The sequence below is a fragment of the Haematobia irritans genome, chromosome 4, assembly GCF_050003625.1.
Source record: "Haematobia irritans isolate KBUSLIRL chromosome 4, ASM5000362v1, whole genome shotgun sequence".
In the NCBI taxonomy this organism is placed as follows: domain Eukaryota; kingdom Metazoa; phylum Arthropoda; class Insecta; order Diptera; family Muscidae; genus Haematobia; species Haematobia irritans.
Genome location: NC_134400.1, coordinates 77,682,694 through 77,703,651, shown reverse-complemented (window position 1 = coordinate 77,703,651; position 20,958 = coordinate 77,682,694). Strand labels below are relative to the sequence as shown.

Below are 20,958 nucleotides of genomic sequence, written 5' to 3'. Positions count from 1 at the left end.
ACCAGAATAACATTATAAATTTTTTAAGCAAATTGTATTATAACTTGGTGGGGAATGATCCAAAGCAACAATTGAATAAGTTTATTTTCTTTAGAATAAATTATTAAAGAAAGCAAACAATTGTTCACACCTAAATAAATTTATGTGTTGGTTGTAAAATTATTGTTTCGAATTTAAATATAATGTGCTTATGAATGGTTATCGTTAACTTTAGGATTCGATGGAAAAATATTTATATATTACTCGACTTCACATTCTTCCTTTGTAAGAGTTTTTTGAATTTCTTCGAAAATTTCAAACTTGTGTACAAAACCCTTTTTTGTTACAATTTTTTTATAAACAAAAAAAATATTTGATTTGAAATCAGTCCATTTCGTTTATATCAAGCACTGTTCTTTTCTGAATTTAAGTCTTTTATAAGACACACTTTACAGTTTCGTAGTAAACAGTTAATATAGTAGTATGTAATGTTGAACACCTTTTCGGGATATTCCGAACGTATTTGGAATATACGTAAAAAAATATATGTAAAAAAAAATAAAAAAATGGTGTCGGTCGAATCAGGGATCGAACCCAGGACCCTTGGCATGCAAGGCGGACGTACCAACCACTGCTCCACGTCGCCAACAAATGTATGTTTAACAATGTTATGTTGTTAGACAATGTTATGTTTGCATCGGCTCGTGGGCGCCGCAAGCTTTGCTATATAAATATGACTTATAACGATAATTATCTCTTGATGACCATAACAGCTACGTAGCCCAATGGATAATGTGCTGGCTTACAAACTGTGTGTGGTAAAATTTAAAAAAATTATAAAATTGAATAATTTCTTCTACAATGTTTGTATTACAGAAAAAGAACTAAAAAACTCATGGAAGTGAGAAACAAGTGAGGGAATATACAATTAGGCAGAAAAAAAAATTAAGCACAATCTTCTTTGGGAGAAAATTCTTCTAAGCATATAATATTTTTGGGATCAAAATGTTTCCAAACATATTATATGTTCACATAATAACATATAGTTTTTTGGAAGACAACATTATTGAATTTGGATGGAAAAATACATAATGTTTGGAACTTAGACTACCCAAACATATTATATTGTTTAGACCAATATGCTTTCAAACATATTATATATTGGAAGAAATCAAATATATAAATGTTTGGACAATACCCAAAAATGTATATGCTTGAAGCAAAATGTGTGTGGGAGTATATGTTACAGAAGCGATTTTTTTTTTGAGGGTGTACTGGCGCGAAAGTTAGTCATGTACATCAGTGCATATCTGACATAAACAACGATTTAAATCTTGTCAACAACTGGACCAAGAATAACGGACTCTGCATAAACCCAGCAAAATCAAAATTTATTCCCATATACACCCTCACAAAAAATCGCTTCTGTAACATATACTCCCAAGCATATTTTGCTTCAAGCATATACATTTTTGGATATTGCCCAAACATTTATATGTTTGATCTCTTCCAATATATAATATGTTTGAAAGCATATTGGTCTAAACAATATATGTTTGGGTAGTCTAAGTTCCAAACATTTTGTATTTTTGCATCCGAATTCAATAATGTTGTCTTCTAAAAAACAATATGTTATTATGTGAACATATAATATGTTTGGAAGCATTTTCCACCCAAAAATATTATATGCCTAAAAAAAAATTCTCCCAAACAATATTGTGCTCAAAATTTTATTTATTTATTTATATATTTACAATCATAATGAATTATGAAAATAAACAGGTAATATAGGTGCTATCAACATAGGCTTTCGACCTGAATGCTCAAAATTTTGTTTCTGCCTAATTGTATATTCCCCCACATCTTTCTCACTTCCACGAGATTTTTTAGTTCTTAGCACCTTTTTTCTGTAATACAAACATTGTAGAAGAAATTATTCAATTTTATGATTTTTATTTTATTTTAATTTTACCTTTTGCCGGACGGGGATTCGAACAGTGGACCACACAGTTTGTAAGGATCAAAGAAGTAGCTGATCAATTGCCCAAGGAAAAATAAAATGTTAATTTTGTAATAACAGGCAACAACCACCAACTTAATTCAATATCGCTCCCTGTTAAATAGCGCTCCAAGCTACTAAACACATATATGTTTATAGGCTATTTCTAAATTAATATATGTTTGCATCCAAGCATATTATATTTACAAACATTTTATGTCCCAAACATAATATGTTCTAACATATTAACATATATGTCCCAAACATGTTATGCTAGTTTATGAACATTATATGCTTGCACTCAAAAATATTGTGTTTAAAAATTTGTGTTCCAAACATATAATGTTTATAGCCAAACATATGAAAAACAGTCTTTTTCATCCGTGTATACACCCTCAAAAAAAATCGCTTCTTTAACATATGTTCCAAACATATTTTGCAGGAAGCACATATATTATTGGATTATGCCGAAACATTAATATGTTTGTTTTATGTGAACATATTATATGTTTGGAAGCATTTTGAGCCCAAAAATGTTATATGGCTGGAAGAATTTTTCCCAAAGACGATTGTGCTCATTCCCTAACATACTCGTTATTTTCACTTCCACGAAATATTTTAATTCTTGGCACCTTTTTCTGTAATACAAATAATGTTGAAGAAATTATTCACTTTTATAATTTTTTTAAATTTTACCTTTCGCCTGCACGGAGAATCGAACCGAGGACCATACAGTTTGTATGCCAACACACTATCCACTGGGCTACGTAGCTGTTATGGTCACCAGCAGATAATTATCGTTATAAGTTACATTTATATAGCATAGTTTGCAGCGCCCACGAGCCCATGCAAACATAACATTATTTAACAGAAACATACATTTGTTTGCCACGTGGAGCAGTGGTTAGCATGTCTGCCTTGAATGCAAAGGGTCGTGGGTTCAATCCCTGCTCCGACCGAACACTTTTTTGTTTTTTAATTTACACATTTATATTTATACTATATAAAATTTTTATAATGAAACTTCGAAATGTGGGTTATTAAAGATTTATAGTCATTAACAGTGCTTGACATAAACGAAATTGACTGATTTTTGGATAAAATATTATTTTTTATTGCAAAAATAACAATTTTGTAACAAAAAACTGTTTTTGGTACAAAACTTTAAAATTTGGAAGGAATTCAAAACCTCTAACAAAAGAAGAACGTGGAGTCGAGTAGTAACATACATAAATAATTTTATAATATAAACATAAATTTATGTAGGCGTGAACAGTTTTTTACTAGCTTTTAACAAATAAAAGGCATTTTAGCTTTTATTTGTCTTTAATAATTCATTTTAAAGAAAATAAGCTTTTTAAATTGTTTTAGCTGCAAAACTCGAACTTAATGCCCGCTTTTATATTTGAAGGTGTCCGTCAACTCCTCTTGGACTACTTATTAATAAAGAGAAACTAAACTTTGTTTTTATACATTTTACTGTGTAATTTTTCACTATTTCCTCCTTATTTCATTTTACTGTCCCAACTCTAAAAAGAGTATAGTGCCGTTTCGTTATTTTTATGAAGACCCCTGATTTCTTTTAACGCACCAAGAAAAAAATTGTTCCCATAATGCCAAAATGATAAACAAAACACATGTCCACACATACATCAAATGCTGCTCTCAAGGCGAAAACACATTTTTTTCAAATGTCTATTCTCTTGGTTCCGAATGTACATTCTCTTTATTCAAATTAAATAATATTTAGACTGAAGCATATCAAATTTTTGGCCTTATCATAAAACAGTTTTCCGAAACAACATACAAGCAGTTTAACAAAAATTTCTCTCTTTGGATTCTTTCGCTGTGTTATGTTGATATCTTTCGTCAACTCTCCCGGTTTTAATCTCTATTTCTTTCTCTATACTCTCTCTGTCGCTTTGGATAAAATATCACAACATATGTATGTTTAGTCGAAATTTGTAAATTTATATATGTTTGCATTCACACATATGATTTTTATGAAACATTTATGTCCCAAACATAATATATTTTAACATATTAACATAGATGTCCCAAACATTTAGTGTTAGTTTAGGAACATTACATGTTTGCACTTAAATATATTGTGTTTTAAAATTGTGCCCGAAACACACTTTGTTTATATCGGAACATATGAAAAACATATTTTTCTAAGAGTGTAAGCGAAAAATATCAGATCTGAAAGATACAAGCTTGCTACTCAATGTCTGCATTATACCTTCTGTTGATTCTGCTACTAATTTAGGTATAACATTCAATTCAACTCTGACATGGCACAATCATATTAACAAAACCATTGGCAAAATATACGCACACAGAAAACAAATTTGTTGTGACAACCAATTTTTTTGCCAACCAATTTATTTGGTTCCATCTACTACCGGAATCTAACCGATAGAATTTGTTGCCTCAACCAATTGACAGTAAAATTGGCAGTCACAACCAATATAATTGTATTTGTTTTTTTTTATGACAGCCAACTATTGTTTGAAGTAACTGCCTTTTGAATTATCAGGGCAACCAATAAAATTGCTATCGGTACCCCGATTATTATGCAAAAAAATCATTATTTATTTTTAGTACTTTATTGTTCAATAATATAAAGGCATAAATAATACATATTTAGATATAAAATCCGATTTTATTGTTTCCTTCAAATCGCAATGTATCTTTCGAGTTATCTTCCGAATCTATTTTGTGCGCCGGGGTGTATGGGGAAATAATCGTAACGTTCTTTTCCTCCTGTAGCTACCGCCAAGATTTTGTTGTTGAGTGAGTTGCTACGTAGACCCAATGGTTTTTGATGGGTAACGTTCAGATGTCCCGAAACGGCTACCATTGCGTATACATTTAGACAAATCCATTATTTAAGATTGAAGGACTGTTTTGGTGTGCATGAGATACAAGAAACATTTGAAAATACCTCTCAGGCTGACGAAACATAGATCCACTGGTACGCATCAGAGATCAAGGAGCAGTCGAAACAATGAACTTACTTCTTTTTATTTCGTTTTGGCGATGGATGGATTAGCAGTATTCAGATTTTATTCGTATATACTATACATATTTAAGCTGAAATGTAAATTTTCAAAATATTATCGATTTATTGACATTTAATATTCTACTTACCTTTTTAACAATTTTACTCACATTGAAGTATTGAAGTTGATATATCCAAATATTGGTTGCAGCAACAATCAGTTTTTAAATCTGTTGAAACAACCAAATTATCTGCTATACAGACTTTTTGTCAGTTTTGCTGACACTTTGGGAAAATAAATCAATCAACACAACAGAGCGGTACACAATGAAATTTGTTTTTAATGAATTGAGTTACAACGACCAATATTTGGTCGTTAGTAATAGCATTTGATTGCATTGATATTTTATTGGTTATATCAACGACCAAACGAAAGAAATAACAAACATATGATCCACACAACTAAAAATAATGTATCTGAACTATCTTTCTGTTATCCTGCTCGAATTCCAACCAACCATTTCTCTGGGTGCGGAATGTTAAGAAATTTATGGCCAGTACGGCACTGCACGCCATTTGACATACGCATGATATTAGCAAAATCTTACCTAATACCTGTACTTCTATATAGCAGCGAAGTTTTTGGAAACTGTGATTCCCATGATAGTCACAGGCTCAAAATAGTTTCTAATGACATCGCTACACCCTCAGAAAAAATCGCTTCTCTAACATATGTTCCAAACATATTTTGCAGGAAGCACATATATTAGTGGATACTGCCGAAACATTAATATGTTTGTTTTATGTGAACATATAAGTTGTGAAGCATTTTGAGCCCAAAAATATTATATGCTTGGAAGAATTTTCCCCAAAGAAGATTGTGCTCATTCCCTCACATAATTTTCACTTCCACGAATTTTTTAGTTCTTGGCACTTTTTTCTGTAATACAAATAATGTTGAAGAAATTATTCAATTTTATAATTTTACCTTTCGCCTGGACTGAGAATCGAACCGGGAACCATGCAATTTGTAAGCCAACACACTACCACTGGGCTACGTAGCTGTTATAGTTACCAATAGACAAATATCGTTATAAGTTACATTTATATAGCATAGTTTGCAGCGCCCACGAGCCGATGCAAACAAAACATTATTCAACAGAAACATATATTTGTTGGCCACGTGGAGCAGTGGTTAGCATGTCCGCCTTGCATGCAAAAGTCCTGGGTTCAATCCCTACTCCGACCGAACACCAATTTTTTTTTTTTTAATTTTTGTATTTATATTTTTATATTATTAAATGAAATTTTTACAATGAAACTTCGAAATGTGTGTTATTAAAGATTTACAGTCAGAAAAGAACAGTGCTTGATATAAACGAAATGGACTGAGCTTTTGGATAATTTTTTTTATTGCAAAAATAACAATTTTGTAGCAAAAAACTGTTTTTGGTATAAAAGCTTGAAATGTTGGAAGGAATTCAAAAACTCTAACAAAAGAAGAACGTGGAGTCGAGTATAAACATACATATATAATTTTATAATATACACATAAATTTAGTTAGCCGTGAACAGTTTTTTACTAGCATTTAACACCATTTTAAATGCATTTAAAACTTATCGTGTTTTGTACTTAATTTCATTTTTACCCTTAAGGCCGGTATTAAGTTGGCATTATCGTTCTAAAATGACCCTGTTTTGCCTTTTACTTTTCTTTAATAATTCATTTTAAAGAAAATAACCTTTTTCAATTTTTTAGCAAAACTCGAACTTAATGCCCGCTTCCGAATGTCTATTCTCTTTACACGAGTATTCAAATTAAATAATATTTAGACTTTCCGAAACAACATACAAGCAGTTTCACAGAAATTGCTCTCTTTTGATTCTCTCGCTGTGTTATGTTGATATCTCTCGTCAACCCTCCCGGTTTCCATCTCTATTTCTTTCTCTATACTCTCTCTCTGTCGCTCTCTGAATAAAATATCACAACATATATATGTTTACTCGAAATTTGTAAATTTATATATGTTTACATTCACACATATTATTTTTATGAAACATTCATGCCCCAAACATAATATATTCTAACATATTAACATAGATGTCCCAAACATTTAGTGTTAGTTTAGGAACATTACATGTTTGCACTTAAATATATTGTGTTTAAAAATTGTGCCCGAAACACATTTTGTTTATATCGGAACATATGAAAAACATATTTTTCGAACAGTGTAGGTATGTCTTCAACAGAAGCCAAATGAAAGCATATCTCAATCTGCATATAAAATTTTTAATGCTTCGTTTAAAAACTACTTAAACATCAATAATCTAATTCTACTCCACAACATAATACAAACAATGGAACCTGATTACTTATTTTGTCGCCTAAAATTTGCTCGCTCAAATATGGGTATGAAACCAATTCCTCCTAGAATAAATTGTGTTAACTCTGAGAGACAATTATTTGTAACAACGATACGTCTCTGGATCAATCTACCATTTGGAATACAACGCATAAGCAACAATACGATTTTTAAAACAGAAATATTCAAACATTTTCAATTAAATTACCCATAAATGTACTGTTATTAAAATAAATTCTATTGTAACTCTAATGTAGTAGATATAAGTCACTAATGTACAAATCTGTGTTTCCCGCCAATGCACATTGGGCCAAATAATGACTGAAATCTCACGCATAAAATCAATTTTTGAACTTGTGAAAATTAAATATTTGGTGGTACGAAAAAGTTGACAACACATTACCAAAAACAAGTCCAAAATGGTAAAACAATATGGCAACCCGTTTGGCGGTTTCAGGCCGATGAAGTGGCAACTCTTTGTTATTGATTTTTTTTGAATTCATTCAAAAAAATCGCTTCTGTAACATATACTCCCAAACACATTTTGCTTCAAGCATATAAATTTTTGGGTATTGCCCAAACATTTATATGTTTGATTTCTTCCAATATATAATATGTTTGAAAGCATATTGGTCTAAACAATATAATATGTTTGGGTAGTCTAAGTTCCAAACATTTTGTATTTTTCCATCCAAATTCAATAATGTTGTCTTCCAAAAAACTATATGTTATTATGTGAACATATAATATGTTCGGAAACATTTTGAACCCAAAAATATTATATGCTTAGAAGAATTTTCTCCCAAAGAAGATTGTGCTCAAATTTGTTTTCTGCCTAATTGTATATTCCCTCACATTTTTCTCACTTCCATGAGTTTTTTAGTTCTTAGCTCCTTTTTCTGTAATACAAACATTGTAGAAGAAATTATTATATTTTATAATTTTTTTTTAATTTTACCTTTTGCCGGACGGGGATTCGAACAACGGACCACACAGTTTGTAAGCCAGCACACTAACCACTGGCCTACGTAGCTGTTATGGTCATCAAGAGCCGCCCACGAGCCGATGCAAACATAACATTGTTTAACAACATAACATTGTTAAACATACATTTGTTGGCAGCGTGGAGCAGTGGTTGGTCGTCCAGGGATCGAACCCAGGTCCCCTGTCCTTGCGTGACAGGGGACCTGGGTTCGATCCCTGCTTCGACCAACACCTTTTTTCTTAATATATTTTTAACATATATTCCAGATACGTTCGGAAGTTCCCGAAAAGGTGTTCAGCATTAGATACTATTATATTAAATTTTTACTACGAAATTGTAAAGTGTGTTTTATAAAAGACTTAAAGTCAGAAAAGAAAAGTGCTTGATATAAACGAAATGGACTGAGTTCAAATCAAATATTATTTTTTGTATTGCAACAATAAAAATTGTGTAACAAATAAAAGTTTTTGTATACAAGTTTAAAATTTTCGAAGAAATTCAAAAACTCTTACAAAAGAAGAACGTGAAGTCGAGTATATATAAATATTTTTCCATCGAATCCTAAGTTTAACGATAACCATTCAAAAGCACATTATATTTAAATTCTAAACAGTAATTTTAAAACAGCACATAAATTTATTTTGGTGTGAACAATTGTTTGCTAGCATGTAACACCATTAATTTAGAAATACAAATAAATATATGAATTTTTATTAACAAATAATTTTGTACTTAATTTAATTCTTAAGGCCGGTATAAATTGGCATTATCACGTTAAAATGGCCATGTTTACCTTTTACTTTTCTTTAATAATTTCTTTTAAAGAAAATAAACTTTTTGAATTGTTGCTTTGGATCTTTCCCCACCATGTTATAATACAATTTACCGGAAAAAGTTGTAATATTATTCTGGTTTTGCCGCTAAAATGAGAAATAATTTTAGCGGCAAAACTCGAACTCAATGCCCACTTTTATTTTCGAAAAAATCCGTCAACTCCTCTTGGACTACTCATTAATAAAGAGGAACTAATCTTTGTTTTTATAGATCTTCAAAGGTCGATTCTTTCAATGAAGTCGTGTTGTCGTTATAATTAAGTGATTTGACTTAAAAATGGGTATCATAACATGAAAGAACAAATTTTGGACTAAGGTCAACTTGACTTTAATAATTCAGAAAAATTCTTTAAAATTAATGAAACTGTCTTTAAATTTGTTGCATTTTTACATCTTGACTACAAGGCAAAAATCATTCAAAAATAGGATATGTTTTTCAATACTTTATTTTAAAGACATTTTTTACTTGAAACATAGCATAATTTCTACAGGAAGTCTTGTTTTTAACGGACATTTTATAGCATATGAAAAAAAGCTGAAAAAGCGAAAAATTGAAATGTGCTTCGTAGAGTCAAATACACAAAACCCCATTTAAAAGAGAATTGTGTCTTAAAAGCATCCTTACTTGTATTCTCCGCTTCTTTGGTTCGGAATCAATATCAAAATTGTTAAAGTGGAGACACAATCTTTGGAACCGGACATGCTTTTTGTTCAGTGTATAGTGCCCTTTCGTTAGTTTTTATGAAGATCCCTTTAATTACCTTTGTTTGAATATTTTGACTTACTCGTCCTACGTTCCGATTTGTTTTGACGAAACTGATAAACAAAACTCATGCTCTTTTTTTCGAATATATTTTATCTTGGTTCCGAATGAATTTTCTCTCCGAATACTCATTTTAATATTTTACTTAAGCATATAAAATTTTTGGCGAAGTCTTATATCACAACATATATATTTTTACTCATAATATGTAAATTTATACTTGTTTATATTCACACATAGTATTTTTCCTATATTTAATGAAATTTTCTTTGAGTATATATATCTGTAATGCGCCAATTGGTTACTTTCATTATTTTACTTCCAGCATACACTTTGTCTCTCTTTGTAAACACATATATGTTTATGGGCTATTTCTAAATTAATATATGTTTGCATTCAAGCATATTATATTTACAAACATTTTATGTCCCAAACATAATATGTTCTAACATATTAACATATATGTCCCAAACATATTATGCTAGTTTATGAACATTATATGTTTGCACTCAAAAATATTGTGTTTAAAAATTTGAGTTCCAAATATATAATGTTTATACCCAAACATATGAAAAACAGTCTTTTTCGTCCGTGTAGGTGCTTTAGAGATTTTGCTGGTAAAAAAAGATTTTATAGTTATAAACTCAATTTAAAATGTAAAATTTAAGTCAAGGTATGTACTTTTAGTAAAAATTAACAGCGATTGTAAATATTGTTGGGTTATTTAAGAAAAATGTGTGCAAAAGCGTATTTTTTTCTTTGCTAAATATAATGTATGCCCCATGTTGTCTGGAGTAGAACTTACTATGTTGGAACGTATTGGTAGAGTTTTATAGTGCGTTAGAAAGGTTGAGATGTTGTCTTTCTTGCAAACATAAATTTGTCTGCTTACAAGTGCTAATGAAGGTACCCCATTATAATTATGGAGTTACAATCAAAACGCAGAAATAATTAAATATTAAAAATAAAAAGAGAGAAGTGTACACTGGTAGAAAAAGTTTCGTTAATACGATGAATTTCTACGTTGTATTAACGAAATTCTTCATTAAAAGTCAGCCAACGTAGCATTTCGTTATAACAACGTAATTTTACGTTATATTTACGAAACCCTTTATGGAATACATTTCGTAGTATTAACGAATAATTACGTTGTTATTACGTAGCCTTTTCGTTGTATTAACGAATATTATTCGTTGTATGAAGGAAATTTATTCATTGTATGGATGCAGCTTATACGTTGTATGAATGAAAATCATTCATTGTATGAATGAAAGGCGAACGTTGTATAAATGAACACAAACGTTATATTAATGAAATCCAAGCAATTATTGCATTTGAGTGTAGTTATTAGTAGTGTATTATTTTTTGTTAATATCTTTGAAATATGATTTATATACAGTAGGAAATAATATTTATTGATAAATTAAGTAATTTAATAATCATATATTGTGACTTTCACTTAAGAAAAAAATGCCTCTTATTACTAAGACCAAAAAATGATAATCGTATGTTATCGCCGTGTCCATTTATCCAATTTTTTTGCAACCAAGGTTCATTGCGTTAATTGTTCTGCCTTCTTCATCTGAAAGTTCACTTCCCCGGGGCATTTTCACTAAAGATTAAAAATGTATACTAAATTTCTTGCGAATATACAAAAAACACCAATTTAACTCACCCACCATCTTTGTTTATTATTCACAACGAAACTGTAATGAGCCTGTGCACTCTTCAGCGAAAAGAACGCAAATGTTGTTAAGGTTTGCCCATCAGACAAGTTTTCAGTTGAACTTTTTACCGTTTGTTTTCCAAGACGCACATACAGTTTGTCAAGAAAGTGTTTTGACAATGGGATAAAAATTATGATTTGTTCCAAAATTAAATATAATGAAATTTTAAAAAAATATTTTATTATGTATTTTGCAAAGTATACATACGTACACAGAATTAAAAATTTAATAAAATATTTAATATTTCAATTATTTCTAGAATTTGAAATAGTTGGCAATGTCAAAAGACTTTCTTGACATACTGTACAAACATGTGCATATTGCCATGCTTACATGTGTATGTACAAATTACATAGACGCTAAAATTACATATGTACAAATTACATAGACGCTACGTATTAGAGAAAGTATGGAGAGACGTTTTGGAGAGAGAGTGTAAGGAGAGGCAGAAATACTCAAACTCCCATTCGTATTATTAATGAACATATTTCATTAATATGACGAAATATAACAATTTAAAATTTATTTTTTAACGATCCATATCATTATATTAACGATCGCTTTCGTTTTATAAATGAAATTTTCAATTCCAGTTTCGGAGTATATAAAACGACTATATTAAGGGCTAAAAGTTTCCAAAATTTACTCTCTATGTGCAAATGATTATAATAATTCCATCTTGGAAAATTTGTTTATTCTAATTCTTGAAAAAATTACAAAGTTAATATTCGTAATATTAACGAAACGTGTTTCATTAATATAACGAAAAGCCAAAACACAAAATTGTCTTTTAACGATTGATTTCGTTGTATTAACGATCAATTTCGTTCTTATAACGAAAAATTTCGTAATATTAACGAAAAATTATCAACGAAGCCCGTTCGTTAATAGTACGAAACATTTTTCTACCAGTGTACCATGACAACTTGAAGAAAAAAGTAAATAATTGTGCAGGGAAATAGAATGAAGTAGCGTTACTTTGTTTAGCAAAAACATCTGGACAAAACAATGGCAACGAATGAAAAATTTGGGTAAATCTGCAATATCTACCATATCATTAATAAAGGGTGATACGGTCAAAATTTGGTCAAGGGAAAACGCGTGTAAATCGGTGAAATCGTTTATTTAAAAAATCAAATTAAATTTCTTTTTCAAGTTCAATTAGTATAAAATTCAGGAAAAATATTCAGTTAGGCTTTCGCTTTTCCAAATCCGAATTGCCGGGCCTCACGCTTGACACCTGCCATCAGATTTTGTACAGCCACCTTGTCCACCTTCTTCGCCGCAGAAAGCCAGTTTGCCTTGAACTACTGCTCGTCCTTAGCAGTTTTTTTGGTCTTTTTTGGGTTCCGCTTGACAATAGCCCAGTATTTCTCAATTGGGCGGAGCTCTGGCGTGTTGGAAGGGTTCTTGTCCTTGGGAACCACCTGCACGTTGTTGGCGGCAATGGCCTTTTTACCGTAATGGCAAGATGCCAAATCCGGCCAAAACAGTACGGAACAACCGTGTTTCTTCAGGAAAGGCAGCAGACTTTTATTCAAACACTCTTTCACGTAAATTTCTTGGTTGACAGTCCCGGAAGCTATGAAAATGCTGCTTTTCAAGCCACAGGTACAGATGGCTTGCCAAACCAGATATTTCTTTGCGAACTTTGACAGTTTTATGTGCTTGAAAATATCTGCTACCTTTCCCCTTCCTTTTGCCGTATAAAACTCCTGTCCCGGAAGCTGCTTGTAGTCGGCTTTGACGTAGGTTTCGTCGTCCATTACCACGCAGTCAAACATCGTCAGCATCGTCGTGTACAGCCTCCGGGATCGCGCTTTGGCCATCGTATTTTGTTTATCATCGCGATTTGGAGTCACTACCTTCTTGTAAGTCGATAGTCCGGCTCGATGCACGGTTGTAGACGATACACCCAGCTTATTTGCGGCATCTCGGAGAGAGAGGTTAGGGTTTCGCTTGAAACTACCGGCAACTCTCTTTGTCGTCTCAGCGGCTTCCGGTTTTCGATTTCCCCCCGATCCAGACTTCCTGGCTGTCGACAAACGTTCCCCAAACACTTTAATTACATTTGTATCGGTTGATTTGGCAACTTTTAGCGATTTTGCCAGCTTTGCGTGCGAGTAGCTCCGATTTTCGCGATGCGCGAGCAAAATTTTGATACGCTGCTCTTCTTGCTTGGACGGCATTTTGACAACTGAAGAGTGAATTCCAAAATCAAAATAGGGACAACATTCTACATACACACACCTTCAAAATGAGGGGTGTTCAGGTTTTTTAAATGCAAAATTGAAAGAAATACTTCAAGTTTATATTGACCAAATTTTGACCGTATCACCCTTTAATAGGTATATAAAATAAAATGTCGTCCTGGGTGTCTTACTGTAACTGATTCGTCGACACAGGTTCCGTTAAAAAATTTGCTAAATCATAAAGCTAACACTGAAAAAACAGTGAACCTTTTTCCATTACAAAATGAACTAAACTATAGTAATATTGACCATGATTTAGCCCTTAAGATTTTTTTCAACTTGTCTAGTTTATAATTCTCTTAAATTTTAGTTCATCTATAACATTGTAGTTTAGTTCATTTTTACAACACCATAAGATTTATATACCCCTACCAAGTTAAAAAGTCAGTATTATTTTGTTTTACTTGCTTATTTTGTGGGAAACCCGATAATAAAAATTGGTTAACAGTCTCTTTAAAATGTCGACGACTAAACTATTTTTAAATCAATCATTCCACAGTACAGAGAAATTAAATAATTAAAGGAACAACAAACCGTTTTACTATTATGAAAATTTTCATACATTAAAATTAAACTTTCTTTAAGCAAAAGTACTTTATTATAAAAACTTATGATGAAAGTTCTTAATACAATGTTTTTTGTGAATAAAAATTATGACCACGTGGAACAGAGAGTAGTTCGTTTGAATTCGCTGTTTGGACATTTTGACTTATCCTTTTTTATTCATCGTAGGTAATTTTTTCACATATCTTGCTGGAAAAAATGGAAGCAATAATGAAAATTGTTAAAAATTAACACCACGCAATGAAATATAATTTTTTAATTCTTCATTTTAGCTTGTAACTTACCATATTTAGGGGCATTTTATCAAATGGTGTAAGGAATTTAACTTTTCTTTGGAAAACGTATCTCATAAAATTTGTACCTGAAACAATTAGAGAAATAATGAAGTATTCTAAATAAACTCATAAAACTGTGTTGTTATCGATGTGAAAGATATAATAAAATAAATATTCTAGTTGAAAGAAAGCCAAAGTTTTAATATGAAACTTACCAATTCTCTATTAAATTGTACGCTGAGGGGAAATATAAAAAGTTGTCCAAATTTATTTGGGTTACTCTGAAATTAAATATTTAGTTTTTACATTAAATAAAATTATTAAATAGGTTTTCAAAAAATCTAATGAAAAAAATAATAATATGCATAAAAAACCAAATATTCTTGATATCCCTAGACAGTCATCATTCGTCAAAATGACGACACGTAATTTTATTTTCGATTTAAAATGCATTTTAGTCTATTGGGAAATGGTAAATTTAAGTTATACTAATTCGACCGTTTTATGAATTTTTGTTTTATACTACTTAAAACCAAATTGAATAAGAAAATAAATTAAAGTTTGGTTCACTTTTTCACTCACGATGAAAATTATAGCGTCTTGAAATCAGCCGTAGTCAACATGACGAAGGATGACGTTAATGTACAAAAAATAAGGATGACTGTCCAGAGTTAAAAGAAAGTTAAAGAATCCTTACCAATTCACTATTAAATAACAGGCAAAGGAGTACTAAAAATTTGTCCAAATTTTTAAGGGGTTATTCTGAAATTAAATATTTGTTTTTACATTAAAAATATTACATTGGTTTCCAAAAAATTTGATTAAAGAAATACTAAAATAAGGTATTAACTTCCTGTAATTTTGATGATAAAAAGGTCATAAAAACGTAAATATTCTAGTCGAAAAAAGGCAATTTTTAAAAGAAAACTTACCAATTCTCTATTTTTTAAATTTGTTCGAATCCATCTGGAGTTTCTCTGAAATTAAATATTGTTTTTACAACAAAGAAAAACATTAAACTGGTTTCCAAAAAATTAATTAACAAATAATAATATACATAAAAAATATTCTTTTTAAAAGAAAGTCATATTAAAAAAATACTTACAAATTTATGAATAAACTATACGCTGAGATATAACAAAAATTTTCCAAATTCATCTGGAATTGAATATTATTTTTTTACATAGAATAATACAAATTTCAATACACTTTCAACATATTTTCCTAAATATTCTTAATAACTTTTTTCTAAACTACTGATAAAATATTAATAACTTTCATTTAAAAGGTTTAATTAACAAACACCAATATATGTCTCAAAAATCCAAAATATTCCATGTCTTTATATTCCCTTGTTGCATACCAGCTAAAAAGATGCAACAGCCCACGCCAACGCCAACTATACAACTGAAGCATGCCAAACAAAACCAAGCAAAGCCGAAACATTCCTATAACAACAAAAACACATGTGCCTTTATTGAAAGCAGCGTTGCCACCACGAAATATTATTTTGGACCAAAAGTTTTCCAAAATCGGACCAAAATTCCCTCCAGCGGACCAAATTTCAAATTTTGAAGAAACATGCTTTAAAAAATATTTTATTGTTGTAACATACATAGTGCTTTTATTAAAAAAGTATAGTAAATCAGAAAGGACTGATATCATTTAGTGATTGACATCAAATCGACTTTTCAACTTCAAAAGGTTGAATTTTAAAGTCAATTTTAATTGACATCAACGCGAAATTTTAATGGATTTTCTATGGTTGAAATAGTATCTAATCCCAAACTGAAAAAAAGCTTTCACGGCTCCAAAGATTTTGTCTTTACGCTAATGATTTTGGTATTGATTCCGAGCTACACTCAAAAAAAAAGTCAACTCCCTATTTCACTAAAGTCAATTTAACATTAGTTAAATTAACTAAAAACAGGACAAAATATACACAAGTTAAGCATTAAGATTTACTAAATTCGTGTTTCTCACAACATAGTTCATTGTTTATTTTTATACTCTCCACCATAGGATGGGGGGTATATTAACTTTGTCATTCTGTTTGTAACACATCGAAATATTGCTCTAAGACCCCATCATAAAGTATATATATTCTGGGTCGTGGTGAAATTCTGAGTCGATCTAAGCATGTCCGTCCGTCCGTCTGTTGGAATCACACTAACTTCCGAACGAAACAAGCTATCGACTTGAAACTTGACACAAGTACTTGTTATTGATGTAGGTCGGATGGTATTGCAAATGGGCCATATCGGTACACTTTTACGTATAGCCCCCATATAAACGGACCCTCAGATTTGGCTTACGGAGCCTCTAAGAGAAGCATATTTCATCCGATTTGACTGAAATTTGGTACATGGTGTTGGTATATAGCCTCTAACAACCATGCAAAAATTGGTTCATAATTATATATAGCCCCCATATAAACCGATCCCCAGATTTGGCTTGCGGAGCCTCAAAGAGAAGCAAATTTCATCCGATCCCGGCTGAAATTTGGTACATGATGTTGGTAAAGGGTGATTTGTTAAGAGCTTGATAACTTTTTTTTAAAAAAAAACGCATAAAATTTGCAAAATCTCATCGGTTCTTTATTTGAAACGTTAGATTGGTCCATGACATTTACTTTTTGAAGATAATTTCATTTAAATGTTGACCGCGGCTGCGTCTTAGGTGGTCCATTCGGAAAGTCCAATTTTGGGCAACTTTTTCGAGCATTTCGGCCGGAATAGCCCGAATTTCTTCGGAAATGTTGTCTTCCAAAGCTGGAATAGTTGCTGGCTTATTTCTGTAGACTTTAGACTTGACGTAGCCCCACAAAAAATAGTCTAAAGGCGTCAAATCGCATGATCTTGGTGGCCAACTTACCGGTCCATTTCTTGAGATGAATTGTTCTCCGAAGTTTTCCCTCAAAATGGCCATAGAATCGCGAGCTGTGTGGCATGTAGCGCCATCTTGTTGAAACCACATGTCAACCAAGTTCAGTTCTTCCATTTTTGGCAACAAAAAGTTTGTTAGCATCGAACGATAGCGATCGCCATTCACCGTAACGTTGCGTCCAACAGCATCTTTGAAAAAATACGGTCCAATGATTCCACCAGCGTACAAACCACACCAAACAGTGCATTTTTCGGGATGCATGGGCAGTTCTTGAACGGCTTCTGGTTGCTCTTCACTCCAAATGCGGCAATTTTGCTTATTTACGTAGCCATTCAACCAGAAATGAGCCTCATCGCTGAACAAAATTTGTCGATAAACACATTTCGAACCGAACACTGATTTTGGTAATAAAATTCAATGATTTGCAAGCGTTGCTCGTTAGTAAGTCTATTCATGATGAAATGTCAAAGCATACTGAGCATCTTTCTCTTTGACACCATGTCTGAAATCCCACGTGATCTGTCAAATACTAATGCATGAAAATCCTAACCTCAAAAGAATCACCCTTTATATGGTCTCTAACACTCATGCAAAAATTGGTCCACATCGGTTCATAATTATAAAGGGTGGTTAAATTGTAAGGGCCGATGTTGAATGTGAACCACACCTAAACGCCAAGTTTTTTTTCCGAATTTTATTTGACATTTCTCTATTTCAGGCTTACTCAATTTGAACCATGGAGAGATACACAATCCAACAATGTGTTAAATGGTTCCAAGAAATGGCAACAGTGGATGATCAATTTTCGAAGAAAATCATCTTCAGCGGCATCATCGGGCCGTATTTTTTCCAAAATGAGGCCAGTCAGGTAGTTACTGTGAATGGTATTCGCTATCGTGAGATGATAACGAACTTTTTATGGCCCGAATTGGAAGATATGGATGTGGACGATATGTGGTTTCAGCAGGACGGTGCCACTTACCACACAGCTAACGAAATAATGGCTCTTTTGTGCAACAAATTCAATGGCCGTGTTATCTCACGTAATGGCGATGTCAATTGGCCGTCAAGATCATGTGATTTGACACCGTTGGACTTTTTTCTTTGGGGTTATTTGAAAGAAAAGGTGTAGGTCGATAAGCCAGCAGCAATTCAAGAGCTAATGGATGAGATAATTCGGCACATTAACGGCATGGAACCTCCATTATGCCTCAGTGTCATCGAAAATTTGGACCATCGGATGAAGGCGTGCCACCGATGTCGCGGCGCCCATTTGGCCGATATTTTGTTCCATACATAATTGAATAATACCAATATATCATAATAATATAAAATTACAATAATTTCCTAAATAGTTTGTGTTTTATTCAAAATAAACATCGGCCCTTGAAATTTTAACCACCCTTTATATAGCCCCATATAAACCGATCCCAAGATTTGGCTTGCGGAGCCTCTAAGAGAAGCAAATTTCATCCGATCCGGTTGAAAGTTGGAACATGGTGTTAGTATATGATCTCTAACAACCGTGCCAGAATTGGTCCATAATTATATATAGCCTCCATATAGAGCCTTCTTCAGATTTGACCTCAGGAGCCTCTTGGAGGAGCAAAATTCATCCGATCTGGTTCAAATGTGGAACATGGTGTTAGTGTATGGTCACTAGCAACCATACCAAAATTGGTCCATATCGATCTATAGTTATATATAGCCAATCCCCAATACCACAAAAATTGGTCCATATCGGTTCATAATCATGGTTGCCACTCGAGCCAAAAATAATCTACCAAAATTTTATTTTTATAGAAAATTTTGTCAAAATTTTATTTCTATAGACAATTTTGTTAAAATATTATTTCTATAGAAAACTTTGTTAAAATTTCATTTCTATAGAAATTTTGTCAAAACTTTATTTCTATAGAAAGTTTTGTCAAAATGTTATTTCTATAGACAATTTTTTCAAAATTTTATTTCTATGGAAAATTTTGTTAAAATTTTATTTCTATAGAAAATTTTGTTATGATTGAAATGGACCAAAATGGGCCTAATTTCGTTTGGTCCGACCATCGGACCAAATTTAAAAATTAGAAATCCTTGGACCAATTTTGGTCCGATCGGACCAAAACGGCAACGCTGATTGAAAGCAACACCTCATCCAGCCAAATAAACCATCCACGAATAACAAACACACACACAAACCACTAATGAACAAAAATAAAAACAACCCCACGCTCATGTATACACAACAAAACTCAAGTAACATCATCTTTACATTAATCACATTCCACTATTCCGATAAAGAGCTCTGTACTAAGCATTAGTTCATCGCATCTGCTGACAATTTACTCTAAGAATAATATTCGTAAAGGCACGCCAGTTTATGAACGATGAAACGTTTAACTTAAAATTTGCAAAATTTTCATGAAATGTTATCTACCATTTTTGACGAAAATGTCTAAAAATTTAATTACATGTGAACTAAAAATATTTCATTGGGTAATTTTTTACCAACAATTATTAACTATAGGAATTGTCAGTAAGAAATTGCTATCCACTTTCAAGTTCATTTTTCGTAAAAAAATATTTTCTCATACAAAAAAATCTTATAGTAAATTGCACTTATTATTTAGAAAATACTTTACATTTCACAAGTAGTTTTATAGCATGACAAACGAATTTTTCCATCGTATTTTGTAGGCCATGAACTAAACGATTACTACTTAGAATTTGTAAAATTTCCTTTCGAGTAGTTAATTTTCGTTGAAGATACGAAAAATGAACTAAAATTCGGGAAATTTCTTGTAATAAATTATTGTAAAAATCTTCTTAAATTTACGAGACACTTTTTTTCTGTGAATATTTAAATATAGACTTACATATAGCATCATGTTTCAAGAACAAAATGTTATTTTTAGACTGCGACAAATTAGATTAAGGAACTTGATAAATATGTTAGTCATTGAAGATTTTCAGTTTCCAATGTTACTATATAACATATTGATATATTTAATTTGGTGTATGATAAAAGTGGTTGAGATACATCCTCCATTAGAAAGTGGGCGTGGCAGTGGCCGGATCGGTCCGAAATGCTGATCATACTTTATTCACATCCCCAGTGGTACATGTACAAAATTTCAGAGCTCTAGGCGCTTCCTTTGGGTTGAAATAGGCCTTCATTTGAAAGTGGGCGTGGCAGTGAGCGGATCGGTCAGAAATTTTTATCATACTTTATTCTCATCCCCAGTGGTATATGTACACAATTTCAGAGGTCTGGGTGCTTCCGTTGATTTAATGCGTCAAAAATCTGTCAAACCACTGTGCAATGAAGCAA

At 31.8% G+C, this 20,958-nt stretch overlaps 1 protein-coding gene and 1 long non-coding RNA gene across 3 annotated transcripts in view; one reads left to right on the top strand and one right to left on the bottom strand.

The window, feature by feature from the left end:
- The window catches only part of LOC142234549 (segmentation protein paired-like), a 373,789-nt gene that overhangs the window by 157,680 nt on the left and 195,151 nt on the right, over nucleotides 1–20,958 (top strand). The window lies entirely within an intron of this gene.
- On the bottom strand, nucleotides 11,252–11,667 carry LOC142236507 (uncharacterized). The gene is made up of 2 exons (XR_012722066.1): nucleotides 11,602–11,667; nucleotides 11,252–11,538 (listed from the first exon to the last, which is right to left on the bottom strand). It is a non-coding gene; the product is annotated as an uncharacterized LOC142236507 (long non-coding RNA).